The sequence below is a fragment of the Eubalaena glacialis genome, chromosome 5, assembly GCF_028564815.1.
Source record: "Eubalaena glacialis isolate mEubGla1 chromosome 5, mEubGla1.1.hap2.+ XY, whole genome shotgun sequence".
Lineage (NCBI taxonomy): Eukaryota > Metazoa > Chordata > Mammalia > Artiodactyla > Balaenidae > Eubalaena > Eubalaena glacialis.
Genome location: NC_083720.1, coordinates 67,379,644 through 67,398,124, shown reverse-complemented (window position 1 = coordinate 67,398,124; position 18,481 = coordinate 67,379,644). Strand labels below are relative to the sequence as shown.

Below are 18,481 nucleotides of genomic sequence, written 5' to 3'. Positions count from 1 at the left end.
TTTAGTCTTTCAGCCTTGGGCCAGCTGTTTAGGTATTTTCCTGTTTTTGTTGCTGCCCTTTGGACCTCTGGAATTTTGAATTCAAATCAGGGGTGTGTTTGGGGTAATTCCTCAGAGTGCCTTTGCTCCCCTATCCTTTCTGTAGTTAATGGTTATTCACAGTTACCGTTAAGCCCCATTTCCTTGTACATTTCTTTTTCTTTTTTCTTTGTAGAAAAGTTAGAACCACCCTCAAACCCTCCCGCAGACAACTGCTTCTAAAATAAGCCAGATCAGTAGAAACAGCAGCGGAAGGGAGCGCTGACAGCAGACTGGGGGCTCAGACCAACCACCAGTGTTAGAGCCGGCTGGGATGGGAGCAGTGGCTTTTACTGATAGACTTTCCTATCCTCCAAGGGCATCACTGTATTACTCTAAAGTCAGCCATTTTTATAGTGAACATTATCAGAAAAAGTTTACCCTTGTCATACTGTAAGACAGAGATTGGCAAAGGGTGGCCCACGGGCCAGATCTAGCCCATGCCTGTTTTTGTAGGGCCTAACAATGGTTTTCATGTTTTTGAATGGTTACCTACATAATCTGTTTTGCCTCTTGGCCCTCAGAGCCTAAAATATCTACAGTCTGGTCTGTTAAGAAAAAATTTGCCTGTCTCTGCTGTAGAAAAAGTTGGAAGGCATGTTCTACGATTCAATCACATGAAATTGTTAATATTCGACTGTTTTTGACCTACAAAAATGCTGATTGCTTATGGTTCAATCTAATATATTTTGAGGAAATTCTTCCTTTAAAATGCTTAAGATTTTAAAGTTTGGTTTCTTGGAGTAGAAGAAGTAAATTTCCTTGGAAAATGCACAAGTGTGGTCCTGCTCATTTTTCACCACCATCGTACCTCTCCTCTCCAGAGCTTTCTAAAGGGCTGTCAAGTAGTTGAGCGGAAGCACTTCTTTTTCACTTGGCTTAATTCTTACTAATACTCTCTAGGAGAAAACTGTCTTCTTATCTCACCCTTCCTGGGTGCTAGGAATGAGCTAGCCACCCCCAGAATAGAGGTGGCTGCTATGAATACGCTGAGGCCTTTGCTGGACATGTCACCTGGGCCTTTTTCTGGCGGGAAGGAGGGTGCATGTCTGCCTTGTCCAGGGGGCATGCATGATGGTCCCTTGGCCTGCAGCGTGTCTGCGTGATGCCTTCCTTGAAACATCCTTCCCTGGACCTAGAATGTGGTTCCCACCCTTCTGTGCTTTCCACCTCTCTTTCCAGTGTTATTGATCCCCTAGTCCAAAGCATTAAAACCATCATTTATTTTATGCGGTTTGTTTTCCATTCTTTCCCCCTCCCCTTTGTACTTCCCCTTTCCTGATTGTTAAGTAAGATTTGCTTGTTGAAATCTCCAGCTGACATTCTTTAGTGGCTACTCTTGGTGGTAGGAAACGTTCACCTCAGCTGCTCTGTCTCCTATCACCTAAGGCAAGAAATCTAAGATGACTTGGGGCCTCCAGGCCAGGCCTAGGTCTGATCAGGAACTTTAGACATGAATAGTTCCCTGGAGATGGGAAACTATTTCAGGGGAAAGGCATTCTCTGGAGTTTATAATTTTGTCATTAAGTGTGGTCACAACCCTCCGTCAAGGGTTGGAAGTACGTACTGCTCTGAATTGTTTCCGAGGCTTGCATGGCAAATGGGAGTTCTGGATTTTCTTTTTCTGTGTTTTGGGACCACTGTTCTGCCTTTCAAGGCTTTTTTCAGGACAGGATGCTGTTCTTTGGTGGAATGTGGAGTGGCATCCATTGAGCACCAAAGTAAGAAGTCAGTAGCTAGAGCTGACCTTTCCCCACTTTTCATATAGATATTTGTGCTTGTGTTAAGACTAGAGTTAAATTATCCTGGAAATTACTAGTCAGATTGCATCCTTATTTATTTTTGTTTGCATCTTGTAGTTTCCTTGCGTGACTGCAGTCTCCGCTCTAACCCTGACCATCAGGGTCTGGACCGTTGCAATAGTCTCCCGACCTCTGGCCGGAAGTCTCTCTCCCTGCAAATTTGACTCCTGCATAGTGGCCACATTAATCTCACAGAAGCACAGCTCTAATCACATCACTTCCCTGTGCTCAGCGCATCCCCGCTAGTCCAGAAGGTCATCCTGACATTGGAGTCCTCCACGTTTTCTTTCACTGCTCCTTATAATACCCATGATTACTGGTTGGTTACTGATGTGATGGTCATTGGTGGTATTCTTTCTCCTCAGTAGGTGTCCTGTGTTGGCCCGAGTGGGCTGCTCCTGCCGAGACACACCCTTTGCCTTTGGGTCACTCATTGTTCGTGCTGTGCCCTCTCTGGAATGAGGATCGCTCTGTGGAGAACCTGCTAAAACCCCATTCTGACTTTTGGGTGCAGCAGAGTTGCCCTCTCTCCCAGGAAGCTTCCCTCATTTCCCAGCAGGAGGCACGCGTTCCTGTAGCTCTTACATCTCCCTTGTGAAGCTTGTGTCCCAAATTACTCATTCTATCTTGGCGTGTGTGTATACTTCGTCAGACCTTTGAAACTAAACTCTGTTTCATCTCCCTCCTCTCCTCTGTGTGTGGGGACAGTGCCCCATCAGTGGTAGAAGCTCAAATATTTGTGGAATCACTTTGGGCTTAGGGGTGAGACTGGGTAACAACTGTCCTCAGGAAGCCCCTATAAAGCATTTTCCAGAGAACTTGGTGGAACCTGTGCAGACCAAGGCCAAGGCCAAGAGGGTGTAATTAAGGCCTCCAGGGCTGTCCGTGTGCTGGGCCCTGTGCTGCTTGCCCGCCCCTGGCTCTCCTGCCTTTCCTTCCCTCCCACTCACAGGGTGGGCATTTCCTCCCTTTCTTAAGAAATTGCCGTTTAAAAAGTTTAAACAGTATCAGGCAAATATGATTATTTCTTTTGGCCTTCCCTCCTTGACTTCCCCTGTTCTCAGTGATGAAAGACATTGGTTTTGTTTGTAGTCCTACTCCATGCCACTCACTGTGTACTGAATTTACTAGAAATTCTCCACTTCAAATGGGATATACTTTGAAAGGTTCATCATATCATCCCCATTTCACAGATGAGAATACTGAGGCTTGAAACAGCAAAGTAACTTGTCACAGCGGAGTTGCAGTTTGAGCCTAGGTTTATCTGCCTTCTGTCTGTGTTCTTTCCTCCCACCAGGCTTTCTAGTGACCTGGTCATCACTTGGGTGATCACTTATTTAAATGTTGTCCACTCTCCTGTTCTCCACACCATGGCTTTTAGTAACATGGTCTTAGAGGCCTAAAAGATTCTGCATCAAACGATGCTGACATCTGTCTCATATCTCCTCTTTTATCCATTATTTGAACCCAGTAATTACAGGTAATGTGAAGGCCCTAGGAGAGCACTTCATATAGAAAGAGTAATAATAATACAGAAATAGTAACAATGCTTTAAAAATCATGCAAGTAATATATGTTTAATATAGAAATTTTTTAATTTTAATTTTTATTGTGTATTGAAGTATAGTTGATCTACAATGTTGTGTTAGATTCAGGTGTACAGCAAAGTGAATCAGTTATACATATACATATATCCATTCTTTTTCAGAATCTTTTCCCATAGAGTTCCCTGTGCTATATAGTAGGTCCTTGTTGATTATCTGTTTTATATATAATAGTGTGTATATGTTAATCCCAAACTCCTAATTTATCCCACCCCTCCACCTTTCCCTTTTGGTAACCATAAGTTTGTTTTCTAGGTCTGAGTCTGTTTCTGTTTTGTAAATAAGTTCATTTGTACCATTTTTTTTAGATTCCACATATAAGTGATATATGATATTTGTCTTTCTTTGTCTGACTTACTTCACTTAGTGTGATAATCTCTAGGTCCATCCATGTTCCTGCAAATGGCATTTCATTCTTTTTTATGGCTGAGTAGTATTCCATTGTATATATGTACCACATCTTCTTTATCCATTCCTCTGTAGATGGACATTTAGGTTGCTTCCATGTCTTGGCTATTGTAAACAGTGCTGCAGTGAACATTGGGATGCATGAACCTTTCAGAATTATGATTTTCTCTGGGTCTATGCCCAGGAGTGGGATTGCTGGATCGTATGGTAACTCTATTTGTAGTTTTTTAAGGAACCTCTATACTGTTCTCCATAATGGCTGTGCTGATTTACATTCCCACCAACAGGGTAGGAGGTTTCCCTTTTCTCCATACCCTCTCCAGCATTTATTGTTTGTAGACTTTTTGATGATGGCCATTCTGACTGGTGTGAGGTTTTTTTAAATAAATTTATTTATTTACTTATGGCTGTGTTGGGTCTTCGTTGCTGCGCACGGGCTTTCTCTAGTTGTGACGAGTGGGCTTCTTGTTGCAGTGGCTTCTTGTTACGGAACACAGGCTCTAGGAACTTGGGCTTCAGTAGTTGTGGCACACGGGCTCAGTAGTTGTGGCTCACGGGCTCTAGAGCGCAGGCTCAGTAGTTGTGGTGCACGGGCTTAGTTGGTCGGCGGCATGTGGGATCTCCCTGGACCAGGGCTCGAACCTGTGTCCCCTGCATTGACAGGCAGATTCTTAACCACTGCGCCACCAGGGAAGTCCCTCTTTGTAGTTTTGATTTGCATTTCTCTAATTCTTAGCGAAGTTGAGCATTGGAAAATTTTAAAAATGACGAAAAGAGAAAATAAGTTCTCACAACCCTATATACCAAGAGATAACTGTGTTAAACACTTTGTTGACCGCTTTCCTGTACTTCCAGTATTCTCTCTTAATATATTTATTTATTCTGTTTATTTATAGAAATAGGATAATGTCAGACATTGTGTTTACTCAACAAAGTGTCGTAAATACCTTTCTAGACCAGTAGCAACTCAGAAGTAGCTGTAGCCTGTAGTGGACTTACTTACGTGATGTCCCAGAGGAAGGCAGTAAAAGCAGGTGAGTGCAGGGAGCCTGATTCCCCTCCACAGGAGGAGGGACTTTTATCGTGGTTAAAAAGATGTTGGCCAGGACCCACTGAATTGATTTTCTCCGTCCATTAACACATCTCAACTCTCAGTTTGAAAAGCACTGCCCTAGAGATTACAGAGTACTGGAGGGCAAGCTTGGGCAGACTTGGAGTTTTCAGGGGGTCGGGTGAGGGGAGGGTTCTGAACTCAGTTGGGGTTTGAGGAAACATGGGGAATTTTTTGTTCCTTTGTTTTGGCAGCACCGCGCTGCATGCAGGATCTTAGTTCCCCGACCAGGGATGGAACCAGCGGCTCTGCAGTGGAAGCGCTGAGTCTTAACCACTGGACCGCCAGGGAAGTCCCAACATTGGGAATTTGAGTTAAGACCAGGAGCCTGAGAGCAGTGCCCAAGATCGTTCACAGCCAAGTGTGGGTCTCACTGCCTGGAACAGCCAGGACGTGACGTGGCATTCCAGGAGAGGGGCTTTCTGTTCTGGTTTTCATTGGTTTTTCTGGTGTGGGAGGAAGGCCTGCAGGATTGTCCAGATCACCTGCAGGGGATCACAGCAGGGGAGCCCCTGGGGAGTCTCAGGGTTGTCGTGAGTCCATGAATGAAAAGTGGATGTATGTAGGAGTTGGGAAAGGTTAAAGGGAACACGATTTTTAAAATACACTGATTAGATTTTTCTTCTGTCCAAGAAAAAAAAAATCTATATATTCTAGAAAATGTGTAAATACTAAAAAGCCCAAGGGGGAAAAAAAAATCCTTAACATTTTGCATGTCTTTATAATCTTTGTGTGTGTGTCTATATAAGCACCTGTACTTTCATGTTAGCATTATTGTCATCATCATCTTATTTTCTGACCTACTTTTTGTTGCTTAATTCATCATGGAAATTTCTGATATTAGATGTTCTTCTGGTAGATGGTTTTTACTGATCTTATACTTTATTACAATGCATGGATGTATCATAATTAACAGTCACCCATTGTTGAACATTTAAGTTATTTCCAGTCTGTTGCTGTCCTTCTAGATTACTCATAAGTCTTTTTTTTTTTTTTTTTGTGCTTAAGAAATGTTTAGAAGTGAAATTGCTAAGTTGAAGGGTTGCTTGCACATTTTAAAGACATTGCTACACACATCCAAACTGCTCTCTAGAGAAGTTTTATTTACTTTCATCATTCTTGTGTGAAGACTGCCCATTTCTTCCTACTCTAGAAACAGAGAGAGAGAGAGAAAAAAACACTTTTCTATATGATAGGTGAAATATGCTATCTTCATTGTTGTAGTTTGCATTTCCTTTTTATTAATATTGAGGCTTAGATTTAAAATTTTTAAATTCAGTTTATCTAAACTTAAAAAAAAGGTTTGTCTGTTCAGTAGCCCAAAATCAGCCACTTTAAATATGTGTGATGCAAATGTAAGAAAAGTCAATTTGACTTGTGTTGGTAATATGACTTGTCTTCATTACACGTTGTTTGTATTGGTTATAAGCTGAAAGTCTGATTCTTTAAAGAGATAAGGTTGCTAGGTTTTTCTTATGATAATAGCTTGGGGATTTAATTAAAATATGAAACCAAGCCCTCAGACTTAGAACTCTGGACTTAAAAGTGGACAGCCTGTGAGAGAGTCCTCGGACTGGGAGATGGGAGGTCTGGGTTCTAGCCCTGGCCCTGCCGTTCCTGGGCTGAGGGCATAGACGAGTCATTAGAACCAACTGAATCTCACTTCTGACATCTGTAAATTGAGTAGTTGGACTGGATGATGTTTAGGTAACCTCTAGTTCAAAAATTCTATAGTATATTTGCTTTCCAGAGAAAGAACTGCAACTGAACCTTGGCTCTAGGGAGAACCGAGCCAAAGGCAGAGCAATTATATTCAAGACATAGAACACAAAACATTAATGGATAGTGAAGTAGTGTTTTTTGTTTTTTTTTTTTAATTTATTATTTTTGGCTGTGTTGGGTCTTCGTTTCTGTGCGAGGGCTTTCTCTAGTTGTGGCGAGCGGGGGCCACTCTTCATCGCGGTGCACGGGCCTCTCACTATCGCGGCCTCTCTTGTTGCGGAGCACAGGCTCCAGACGCACAGGCTCAGTAGTTGTGGCTCACGGGCCCAGTTGCCCCGCGGCATGCGGGATCCTCCCAGACCAGGGCTCGAACCTGTGTCCCCTGCATTGGCAGGCAGATTCTCAACCACAGCGCCACCAGGGAAGCCCGTGAAGTAGTGTTTGACCTTGGATTTTAACTGCTTAAAATACCTGCAAACAGGCCAAGACAAAGAGCATTGAAATGAGAGGTCAGAGCCCAGTAAATAAAGGTAATCCACTTTATTTATTTATTTATTTTATTTATTTATTTTTTTTTCTACACAACTGCAGTGACAAAAACACAAGTGCTTTTACATGATAGTGTTTAGATAGCTCTACAGTTTAGACAGGTGTGTTAGCACCTGTTTCCTGGTGTCATTGTGTAAATGCTTCTGATAGGAAAAGTCCTGAGAACCATTATGAATGTCATTAAGTACAGGACCTGACATATAGTAAATGCTCAATACATACATATATTTTATATATAATGAATGAACAAAGGGGATTCCTTGCACATTACAAGTTTTTCCAAATCCTAATTTCTAACACACATGGTTCTACTGCTTTAGTTGTGTTCAGGGTAGCCTCTTTCTGAACATGACAGCCCGTTTTGTTTGCACCCACCTGACTTCATCAACCCTCTCATCCAAATCTCCTTAGTGTTCTCCTCTGCAAACTGGGAGGCAGTTCTCACGCCAAACTGGGAAGTAATTCTAATGCCCTTGTATGTTTTGGTGTCAGTTTCCTTTGATTCTCTCAAGGCGGAATTATTCCTCTTCTTCTACTTACCTTTTGTATTAGTTTTCTGTTGCTGCTGTAATAAATTACTGCAAACTTGGTGACTTAACACAATATTTACTCTCTTAACTATTTTGGAAGCCAGATGTCTGCAAGGAGTCTTACTGGGCTATCAAGTTGGCAGGGCTGATTCCTCTTGAAAGCTCTAGGCGAGAATCTGCATTCCTGACTTTTTCAGCTTTTAGTGACTGCCTGTATTCCTTGGTTTGTGGCCCCTTTCTCCGTCTTCAAAGTGAATCACTCTCATCTCTGCTCACGTTACCCTCTCCTCTTCTGCAGTCAAATCTCTCTGCTTCCTCTTACAAAGACAAATTGTGATTACATTTAGGGTCCACCCAGAACATCAGCATCTCTCCCCATCTCAAGACTTTAACCTAATCATAGTTGCTGTTTTAGTGCCCATATAAGTTTCTAGGGATTAGGGTGGAGATATCTTTTGAGGGGAGGGGATGACATTATTCAGCCTACGTTTTTTCTTTTTCCACCCTGAACTTTTTCCTTTTCTACTTACTGCCAACTATTTGCTGTTATAGGAACATACACAAACACACACACAGCTATTGCATCTACCTAGAGAAATATTAGTTTCCTCCCCAAACAAACAAACAAACAAACATTCATTCCATGTCTGAATTGCTGTGCCAGGTACTCTAACCAAAAAGGGTAAGATTGCTCCTTACCTGACAGGACTAGGAGGCAAGGTATAGTACAGAGGAGAATATAAAGAAGCCCCAAATTTAAGATACTGTTTTGTTGGCAAATCTCCAACCCCTATTGAAACAAACCCTCCTTATTAGCTGAGCCATCTTCCAATTCATGAATTCCCTCTTTGGCTGTTTCTTATCTATTCCTGAACTTGCGCATTGAGGGTTTTTGCATCCCTCCCCCCCCCAAAATGAGATATAATTAACATACTATAAATTCACTCCTTTAAAGTGTAAAATCCAGTTGCATTTAGTATATTCATAAAGTTGTACAACCATCACCACTATCTAATTCCAGGATGTTTTTATCACCCTGAAATGAAACCCTGTGTCCATTATTTTTTTTTTTTTTTTTTTTTAAACATCTTTATTGAAGTATAATTGCTTTACAATGGTGTGCTAGCTTCTGCTTTACAACAAAGTGAATCAGTTACACATATACATATGTTGCCATATCTCTTCCCTCTTGCATCTCCCTCCCTCCCACCCTCCCTATCCCACCCCTCTAGGTGGTCACAAAGCACCGAGCTGATCTCCCTGTGCTATGCGGCTGCTTCCCACTAGTTATCTATTTTACATTTGGTAGTGTATATATGTCCATGACACTCTCTCACCCTGTCACATCTCACCCCTCCCCCTCCCCATATCCTCAAGTCCATTCTCTAGTAGGTCTATGTCTTTATTCCCATCTTGCCACTAGGTTCTTCATGACCTCTTTTTTTTTTTTTTTTTTTTTTCCCTTAGATTCCATATATATGTGTTAGCATACTGTATTTGTTTTTCTCTTTCTGACTTACTTCACTCTGTATGACAGACTCTAACTCCATCCACCTCATTACAAACACCTCCATTTCATTTCTTTTTATGGCTGAGTAATATTCCATTGTATATATGTGCCACATCTTCTTTATCCATTCATCCGATGATGGACACCTAGGTTGCTTCCATGTCCTGGCTATTGTAAACAGAGCTGCAATGAATATTTTGGTACATGACTCTTTCTGAATTATGGTTTTCTCAGGGTATATGCCCAGTAGTGGGATTGCTGGGTCATATGGTAGTTCTATTTTTAGTTTTTTAAGGAACCTCCATACTGTTCTCCATAGTGGCTGTATCAATTTACATTCCCACCAACAGTGCAAGAGTGTTCCCTTTTCTCCACACCCTCTCCAGCATTTATTGTTTCTAGATTTTTTGATGATGGCCATTCTGACCGGTGTGAGATGATACCTCATTGTAGTTTTGATTTGCATTTCTCTAATGATTAATGATGTTGAGCATTCTTTCATGTGTCTGTTGGCAATCTGTATCTCTTCTTTGGAGAAATGTCTATTTAGGTCTTCTGCCCATTTTTGGATTGGGTTGTTTGTTTTTTTGTTATTGAGCTGCATGAGCTGCTTGTAAATCTTGGAGATTAATCCTTTGTCCGTTGCTTCATTTGCAAATATTTTCTCCCATTCTGAGGGTTGTCTTTTGGTCTTGTTTATGGTTTCCTTTGCTGTGCAAAAGCTTTTAAGTTTCATTAGGTCCCATTTGTTTATTTGTGTTTTTATTTCCATTTCTCTAGGACCTGGGTCAAAAAGGATCTTGCTGTGACTTATGTCATACAGTATTCTGCCTATGTTTTCCTCTAAGAGTTTGATAGTGTCTGGCCTTACACTTAGGTCTTTAATCCATTTTGAGTTTATTTTTGTGTATGGTGTTAGGGAGTGTTCTAATTTCATACTTTTACATGTACCTGTCCAATTTTCCCAGCACCACTTATTGAAGAGGCTGTCTTTTCTCCACTGTATATGCTTGCCTCCTTTATCAAAGATAAGGTGACCATATGTGCGTGGGCTTATCTCTGGGCTTTCTATCCTGTTCCATTGATCTATATTTCTGTTTTTGTGCCAGTACCAAACTGTCTTGATTACTGTAGCTTTGTAATATAGTCTGAAGTCAGGGAGCCTGATTCCTCCAGCTCCATTTTTCGTTCTCAAGATTGCTTTGGCTATTCGGGGTCTTTTGTGTTTCCATACAAATTGTGAAATTTTTTGTTCTAGTTCTGTGAAAAATGCCAGTGGTAGTTTGATAGGGATTGCATTGAATCTGTAGATTGCTTTGGGTAGCAGAGTCATTTTCACAATGTTTATTCTTCCAATCCAAGAACATGGTATATCTCTCCATCTATTTGTATCATCTTTAATTTCTTTCATCAGTGTCCTATAATTTTCTGCATACAGGTCTTTTGTCTCCTTAGGTAGGTTTATTCCTAGGTATTTTATTCTTTTTGTTGCAATGGTAAACGGGAGTGTTTTCTTAATTTCACTTTCAGATTTTTCATCATTACTATACAGGAATGCAAGAGATTTCTGTGCATTAATTTTGTATCCTGCTACTTTACCAAATTCATTGATTAGCTCTAGTAGTTTTCTGGTAGCATCTTTTGGATTCTCTATGTATAGTATCATGTCATCTGCAAACAGTGACAGCTTTACTTCTTCTTTTCCGATTTGGATTCCTTTTATTTCTTTTTCGTCTCTGATTGCTGTGGCTAACACTTCCAAAACTATGTTGAATAATAGTGGTGAGAGTGGGCAACCTTGTCTTGTTCCTGATCTTAGTGGAAATGGTTTCAGTTTTTCACCATTGAGGACAATGTTGGCTGTGGGTTTGTCATATACGGCCTTTATTATGTTGAGGAAAGTTCCCTCTATGCCTACTTTCTGCAGGACTTTTATCATAAATGGGTGTTGAATTTTGTCGAAAGCTTTCTCTGCATCTATTGAGATGATCATATGGTTTTTCTCCTTCAATTTGTTAATATGATGTATCACGTTGATTGATTTGCGTATATTGAAGAATCCTTGCATTCCTGGAATAAACCCCACTTGATCATGGTGTATGATCCTTTTAATGTGCTGTTGGATTCTGTTTGCTAGTATTTTGTTGAGGATTTTTGCATCTATGTTCATCAGTGATATTGGCCTGTAGTTTTCTTTCTTTGTGACATCTTTGCCTGGTTTTGGTATCAGGGTGATGGTGGCCTCGTAGAATGAGTTGGGGAGTGTTCCTCCCTCTGCAATATTTTGGAAGAGTTTGAGAAGGATAGGTGTTAGCTCTTCTCTAAATGTTTGATAGAATTCACCTGTGAAGCCATCTGGTCCTGGGCTTTTGTGTGTTGGAAGATTTTTAATCACAGTTTCAATTTCAGTGCTTGTGATTGGTCTGTTCATATTTTCTATTTCTTCCTGGTTCAGTCTCGGCAGGTTGTGCATTTCTAAGAATCTGTCCATTTCTTCCAGGTTGTCCATTTTATTAGCATAGAGTTGCTTGTAGTAATCTCTTATGATCGTTTGTATTTCTGCAGTGTCAGTGGTTACTTCTCCTTTTTCATTTCTAATTCTATTAATTTGAGTCTTCTCCTTTTTTCTCTTGATGAGTCTGGCTAATGGTTTATCAATTTTGTTTATCTTCTCAAAGAACCAGCTTTTAGTTTCATTGATTTTTGCTATTGTTTCCTTCATTTCTTTTTCATTTATTTCTGATCTGATCTTTATGATTTCTTTCCTTCTGCTAGCTTTGGGGTTTTTTTGTTCTTCTTTCTCTAATTGCTTTAGGTGCAAGGTTAGGTTGTTTATTCGAGATGTTTCCTGTTTCTTGATGTAGGCTTGTATTGCTATAAACTTCCCTCTTAGAACTGCTTTTGCTGCATCCCATAGGTTTTGGATCGTCGTGTCTCCATTGTCATTTGTTTCTAGGTATTTTTTGATTTCCCCTTTGATTTCTTCAGTGATCACTTCGTTATTAAGTAGTGTATTGTGTAGCCTCCATGTGTTTGTATTTTTTACAGATCTTTTCCTGTAATTGATATCTAGTCTCATAGCGTTGTGGTCGGAAAAGATACTTGCTACGATTTCAATTTTTTTAAATTTACCAAGGCTTGATTTGTGACCCAAGATATGATCTATCCTGGAGAATGTTCCATGAGCACTTGAGAAAAATGTGTATTCTGTTGTTTTTGGGTGGAATGTCCTATAAATATCAATTAAGTCCATCTTGTTTAATGTATCATTTAAAGCTTGTGTTTCCTTATTTATTTTCATTTTGGATGATCTGTCCATTGGTGAAAGTGGGGTGTTAAAGTCCCCTACTATGATTGTGTTACTGTCGATTTCCCCTTTTATGGCTGTTAGTATTTGCCTTATGTATTGAGGTGCTCCTATGTTGGGTGCATAAATATTTACAATTGTTATACCTTCCTCTTGGATCGATCCCTTGATCATTATATAGTGTCCGTCTTTGTCTCTTGTAATTGTCTTTATTATAAAGTCTATTTTGTCTGATATGAGAATTGCTACTCCAGCTTTCTTTTGATTTCCATTTGCATGGAATATCTTTTTCCATCCCCTCACTTTCAGTCTGTATGTGTCTCTAGGTCTGAAGTGGGTCTCTTGTAGACAGCATATATATGGGTCTTGTTTTTGTATCCATTCAGCCAGTCTGTGTCTTTTGGTGGGAGCATTTAATCCATTTACATTTAAGGTAATTATCGATATGTATGTTCCTATTCCCATTTTCTTAAATGTTTTGGGTTTGTTATTGTAGGTGTTTTCCTTCTCTTGTGTTTCTTGCCTAGAGAAGTTCCTTTAGCATTTGTTGTAAAGCTGGTTTGGTGGTGCTGAACTCTCTCAGCTTTTGCTTGTCTGTAAAGGTTTTAATTTCTCCATCAAATCTGAATGAGATCCTTGCTGGGTAGAGTAATCTTGGTTGTAGGTTTTTCTCCTTCATCACTTTAAGTATATCCTGCCACTCCCTTCTGGCTTGCAGCGTTTCTGCTGAAAGATCAGCTGTTAACCTTATGGGGATGCCCTTGTGTGTTATCTGTTGTTTTTCCCTTGCTGCTTTTAATATGTTTTCTTTATATTTAATTTTTGATAGTTTGATTAATATGTGTCTTGGTGTGTTTCTCCTTGGATTTATCCTGTATGGGACTCTCTGTGCTTCCAGGACTTGATTAACTATTTCCTTTCCCATATTAGGGAAGTTTTCAACTATAATCTCTTCAAATATTTTCTCAGTCCCTTTCTTTTTCTCTTCTTCTTCTGGGACCCCTATAATTCGAATGTTGGTGCGTTTAATGTTGTCCCAGAGGTCTCTGAGACTGTCCTCAGTTCTTTTCATTCTTTTTTCTTTATTCTGGTCTGCAGTAGTTATTTCCACCATTTTATCTTCCAGGTCACTTATCCGTTCTTCTGCCTCAGTTATTCTGCTATTGATCCCATCTAGAGTATTTTTAATTTCATTTATTGTGCTTGTCATTGTTTCTTGGTTCCTCTTTAGTTCTTCTACGTCCTTGTTAAATGTTTCTTGCATTTTGTCTATTCTATTTCCAAGACTTTGGATCATCCTTACTATCATTATTCTGAATTCTTTTTCAGGTAGACTACCTATTTCCTCTTCATTTGTTAGGTCTGGTGTGTTTTGACCCTGCTCCTTCATCTGCTGTGTGTTTTTCTGTCTTCTCATTTTGCTTATCTTACTGTGTTTGGGGTCTCCTTTTCACAGGCTGCAGGTTCGTAGTTCCCGTTGTTTTTGGTATCTGTCCCCAGTGGCTAAGGTTGGTTCAGTGGGTTGTGTAGGTTTCCTGGTGGAGGGAACTAGTGCCTGTGTTCTGGTGGATGAGGCTGGATGTTGTCTTTCTGGTGGGCTCGTCCACGTCTGGTGGTGTGTTTTGGGGTGTCTGTGGCCTTATTATGATTTTTTTATGATTTTAGGCAGCCTCTCTTAATGGATGGGGCTGTGTTCCTCTCTTGCTAGTTGTTTGGCATAGGGTGTCCAGCACTGTAGCTTGCTGGTCGTTGAGTGAAGCTGGGTCTTGATGTTGAGATGGAGATCTGTGAGAGATTTTCGCCGTTTGGTATTACGTGGAGCTGGGAGGTCTCTTGTGGACCAGTGTCCTGAAGTTGGCTCTCCCACCTCAGAGGCACAGCCCTGATGCCTGGCTGGAGCACCAAGAGCCTTTCATCCACACGGCTCAGAATAAAAGGGAGAAAAAATGGAAAGAAAGAAAAAAGAGGATAAAATAAAATAAAATAAAGCAATTATAATAAAAAATAAGAAAAAAAATTATTAAGAGTAAATTTATTAAGAAAAAAAATTTTTTTTAATTTTTAAAAATAGATTTATTAATTTTTTATACTAAAAATAAGAAAAAAATTATTTAGAAAAAATTTATTAAGAAAAAAAAATTTTTTAATTTTTTAAAATAAAAAATATGAAAAAACTTATTAAAAATATTTTTAAAAATAGAAAATAAGGAAAAAATTATTAAGAAAACATTTATTAGGGAAAAAAAAATTTTTTTAAGCCAAAAAAAAAAAAAAAAAAAAAAAACGGACAGACCTAACCCTAGGACTAACGGTGAGAGCAAAGCTATACAGACAAAATCTCACCCAGAAGCATACACATCTACACTCACAAAAAAAAGGAAAAGGGGAAAAGTTAATATAGCCTGCTCCCAAAGTCCATCTCCTAAATTTGGGATGATTCGTTGTCTATTCAGGTATTCAACAGATGCAGGCACATCAAGTTGTTTGTGGAGCTTTAATCCGCTGCTTCTCAGGCTGCTGGGAGAGATTTCCCTTTCTCTTCTTTGTTCGTACAGCTCCCGGGGTTCAGCTTTGGATTTGGACCCGCCTCTGCGTGTAGGTCCCCTGAGGGCGTCTGTTCCCCGCCCAGACAGAACGGGGTTAAAGGAGCAGCTGATTCGGGGGCTCTGGCTCAGTCAGGCCGGGGGGAGGGAGCGGTACGGAGGAGGCGGGGCGAGCCTGCGGCGGCAGAAGCCGGCGTGACGTTGCAGCAGCCTGAGGCGCGCCGTGCGCTCTCCCGGGGAAGTTGTCCCCGGATTACGGGAGCCTGGCCGTGGCGGGCTGCACAGGCTCCCGGGAGGGGCGGTGTGGAGAATGACCTGTGCTCGCCCACAGGCTGTTTGGTGGCAGCAGCAGCAGCCTTAGCGTCTCATGCCCGTCTCTGGGGTCCGCGCTGATAGCCGCGGCTCGCGCCCGTCTCTGGAGTTCGTTTAAGTGGCGCTCTGAATCCCCTCTCCTTGCACGCCGCGAAACAAAGAGGCAAGAAAAAGTCTCCTGCCTCTTCGGCAGCTGCAGACTTTTTCTCGTGCACCCTCCCGGCTAGTTGTGGTGCGCTAGACCCTTCAGGCTGTGTTCACGCAGCCAACCCCAGTCCTCTCCCTGGGATCCGACAGAAGCCCGCGCCTCAGCTCCCAGCCCCCGCCCGCCCCGGCGGGTGAGCAGACAAGCCTCTCGGGCTGGTGAGTGCTGCTCGGCGCCGAGCCTCTGTGCGGGAATCTCTCCGTTTTTCCCTCTGCGTCCCTGTTGCTGTGGGATCCGCGCTGATAGCCGCGGCTCGCGCCCGTCTCTGGAGCTCGTTTAGGCGGCGCTCTGAATCCCCTCTCCTTGCGCGCCGCGAAACAAAGAGGCAAGAAAAATTCTCTTGCCTCTTTGGCAGCTGCAGTCTTTTTCCCGGACTCCCTCCCGGCTAGCACCGAAGCCGGAGCCTCAGCTCCCAGGCCCCGCCCGCCCCGGCGGCTGAGCAGACAAGCCTCTCGGGCTGGTGAGTGCTGGTCGGCACCGCTCCTCTGTGCGGGAATCTCCGCTTTGCCCTCCGCACCACTGTGGCTGCGCTCTCCTCCGTGGCTCCGAAGCTTCCCCCCTCTGCTACCCGCAGTCTCTGCCCACGAAGGGGCTTCCTAGTGTGTGGAAACCTTTCCTCCTTCACAGCTCCCTCCCACTGGTGCAGGTCCCGTCCCTATTCTTTTGTCTCTGTTATTTCTTTTTTCTTTTGCCCTACCCAAGTACGTGGGGATTTTCTTGCCTTTTGGGAGGTCTGACGTCTTCTGCCAGCGTTCAGTGGGTGTTCTGTAGGAGCAGTTCCACGTGTAGATGTATTTCTCATGTATCTGTGGGGAGGAAGGTGATCTCCGCGTCTTACTCTTCCGCCATCTTGCCCCTCCTTGTGTGTCCATTATTGACTATCACTCCACATTGCTCTCCTTCTCTCCAGGAAACAAAGAATCTACTTTCTGTCTCTATGGACTTGCCTATTCTGGACATTTCGTATGACTGGAATCACATAATATGTAGTTGGCCCTCTGAATCTGCAGGTTCCTCATCCATGATTCGACCAACCGCTGATAGAAAATACTTGGGAAAAAAATTCCAGAAAGTTCCAAAAACCAAAAGTTGACTTTGTCACGTGCTGGCAACTATTTACATAGCATTTACATTGTATTAGGTTATTATAAGTAATCTAGAGATGATTTAAATTAAACAGGAGGATGTGTGTAGGTTATATGCACATTCTACACTGTTTTGTATAAGGGACTTGAGCACCCGCAGATTTTGATGTTTACTAGGGGTCCTGGCACCAATCCCCCGCGGAAACCAAGGGATGACTATATGGCCTTTTGTCAGTTAACATAATGTTTTCAAAGTTCACCCATGTTGTATTGATAGTACTTAACAGCATTTTATTCTTTTTTATTGCTGAATAATACTCCATTGTATAGATATGCCACATTTGGTTTATATATTCATCAGTTTATGGACATTTGAGTTGTCTCCACTTTTTGCTGTTATGAATAATGTTGCTGTGAACAATCATGTACAAATTTTTGAGTGGACAAATGTTTTCATTAGGTAGATATATGGGAGTGGAATTGCTGGGTCATAAGGTAACCCTATCTTTAACTTTTTGAGTAACTGCTAGTGTTTTACAAAGTAGCTGAACCCTTTCACAATCCCACCAGTACTATAGGAGGGTTCCAGTGTCTTGACATCCTTGCCAAACTTTTTATTGTCAGTCTCTTTGATTATAGCTGTGCTGGTGGGTGTGAAGTGGTATCTCACTCTGGGTTTGATTTGCATTTACCTAATGACTACTGATGTTGAACATCTTTTCAAATCCTTTGTTCATTTTTAAATGGAGTTATTTACCCTTTTTTTAAATTGTAAGAGTTCTTTATATATTCTGAATACTAGACCCTTATCAGATTTATACAATTTTTCTCCTGTTCTGTGGGTTGTATTTTTACTTTCTTGATAGTGTCCTTTAAAGCACAAAAGTTTTATACTTTGATGAAGTCCAATTTATCTGGGGTTTTTTTTTTTTTTGGTCACTTGTACGATTGATGTCATATCTAAGAAATCATTGCCTAATCCAAGATGTTGAAGATTTACTCCCTTTTTTTCCTAATAATTTTATAGTTTTTAGGGCTTACCTTTAGGTGTTTGATTCATTTGAGTTAATATTTGTATATGGTCCAACTTCCTTCTCTTGCATGTTCATATCCAGTTGTACCGGTACTGTTTGTTGAAAGACTGTTCTTTCCCTTTTTAGGATAAGCTTTTTATATTCTACAGAGAAACCAGATGGGTTTTGATAGGGATTGTGTTTAATCTTTAGATTGTTTTGGGAAGTAGTGCCATGTTAATAATTTAATTCTTCCAAACCTTTGTCCATGGATAGCTTTCCATTTATTTAAGTCTCCTTTAATTTCTTTTAATAATGTTTTATAGTTTTCAGTGTACAAGTCTTGCACTTCTTTGTTAAATTTATTCCTATTTTATTCTTTTTGATGCTATTATAAATGGACTTTTTTATAAATTTCATTTTCGGATTGTTGCTAGTGCATGGAAGTAGAATTGATTTGTGTGTATGTGTATCTCTCTTTCTGTAGATCAATCGATCTATCTATAGAGAGAGAGAGGGAGAGATCTTGTTTTTTTTAATTTTCTCTTCCTTCACTTTTGGAGTTTCTAGTAGATTTTTTCAGTTTCACCTGCTATCCTTCCATATTATCCCATTTTTACTGTTTTCAATTGTTTAAATATATTTTTAAAGTCTCTTTCACACTGTTCTACTATTTTTAGCTCTTGGAGCACAGATTTTTCC

The 18,481-nt window shown here is 41.0% G+C and overlaps 1 protein-coding gene across 15 annotated transcripts in view; it reads left to right on the top strand.

Annotated features, from left to right (window-relative positions):
* Positions 1–18,481, top strand: part of APBB2 (amyloid beta precursor protein binding family B member 2) — a 372,773-nt gene that overhangs the window by 138,746 nt on the left and 215,546 nt on the right. The gene's annotated exons all lie outside the window — the stretch shown is intronic.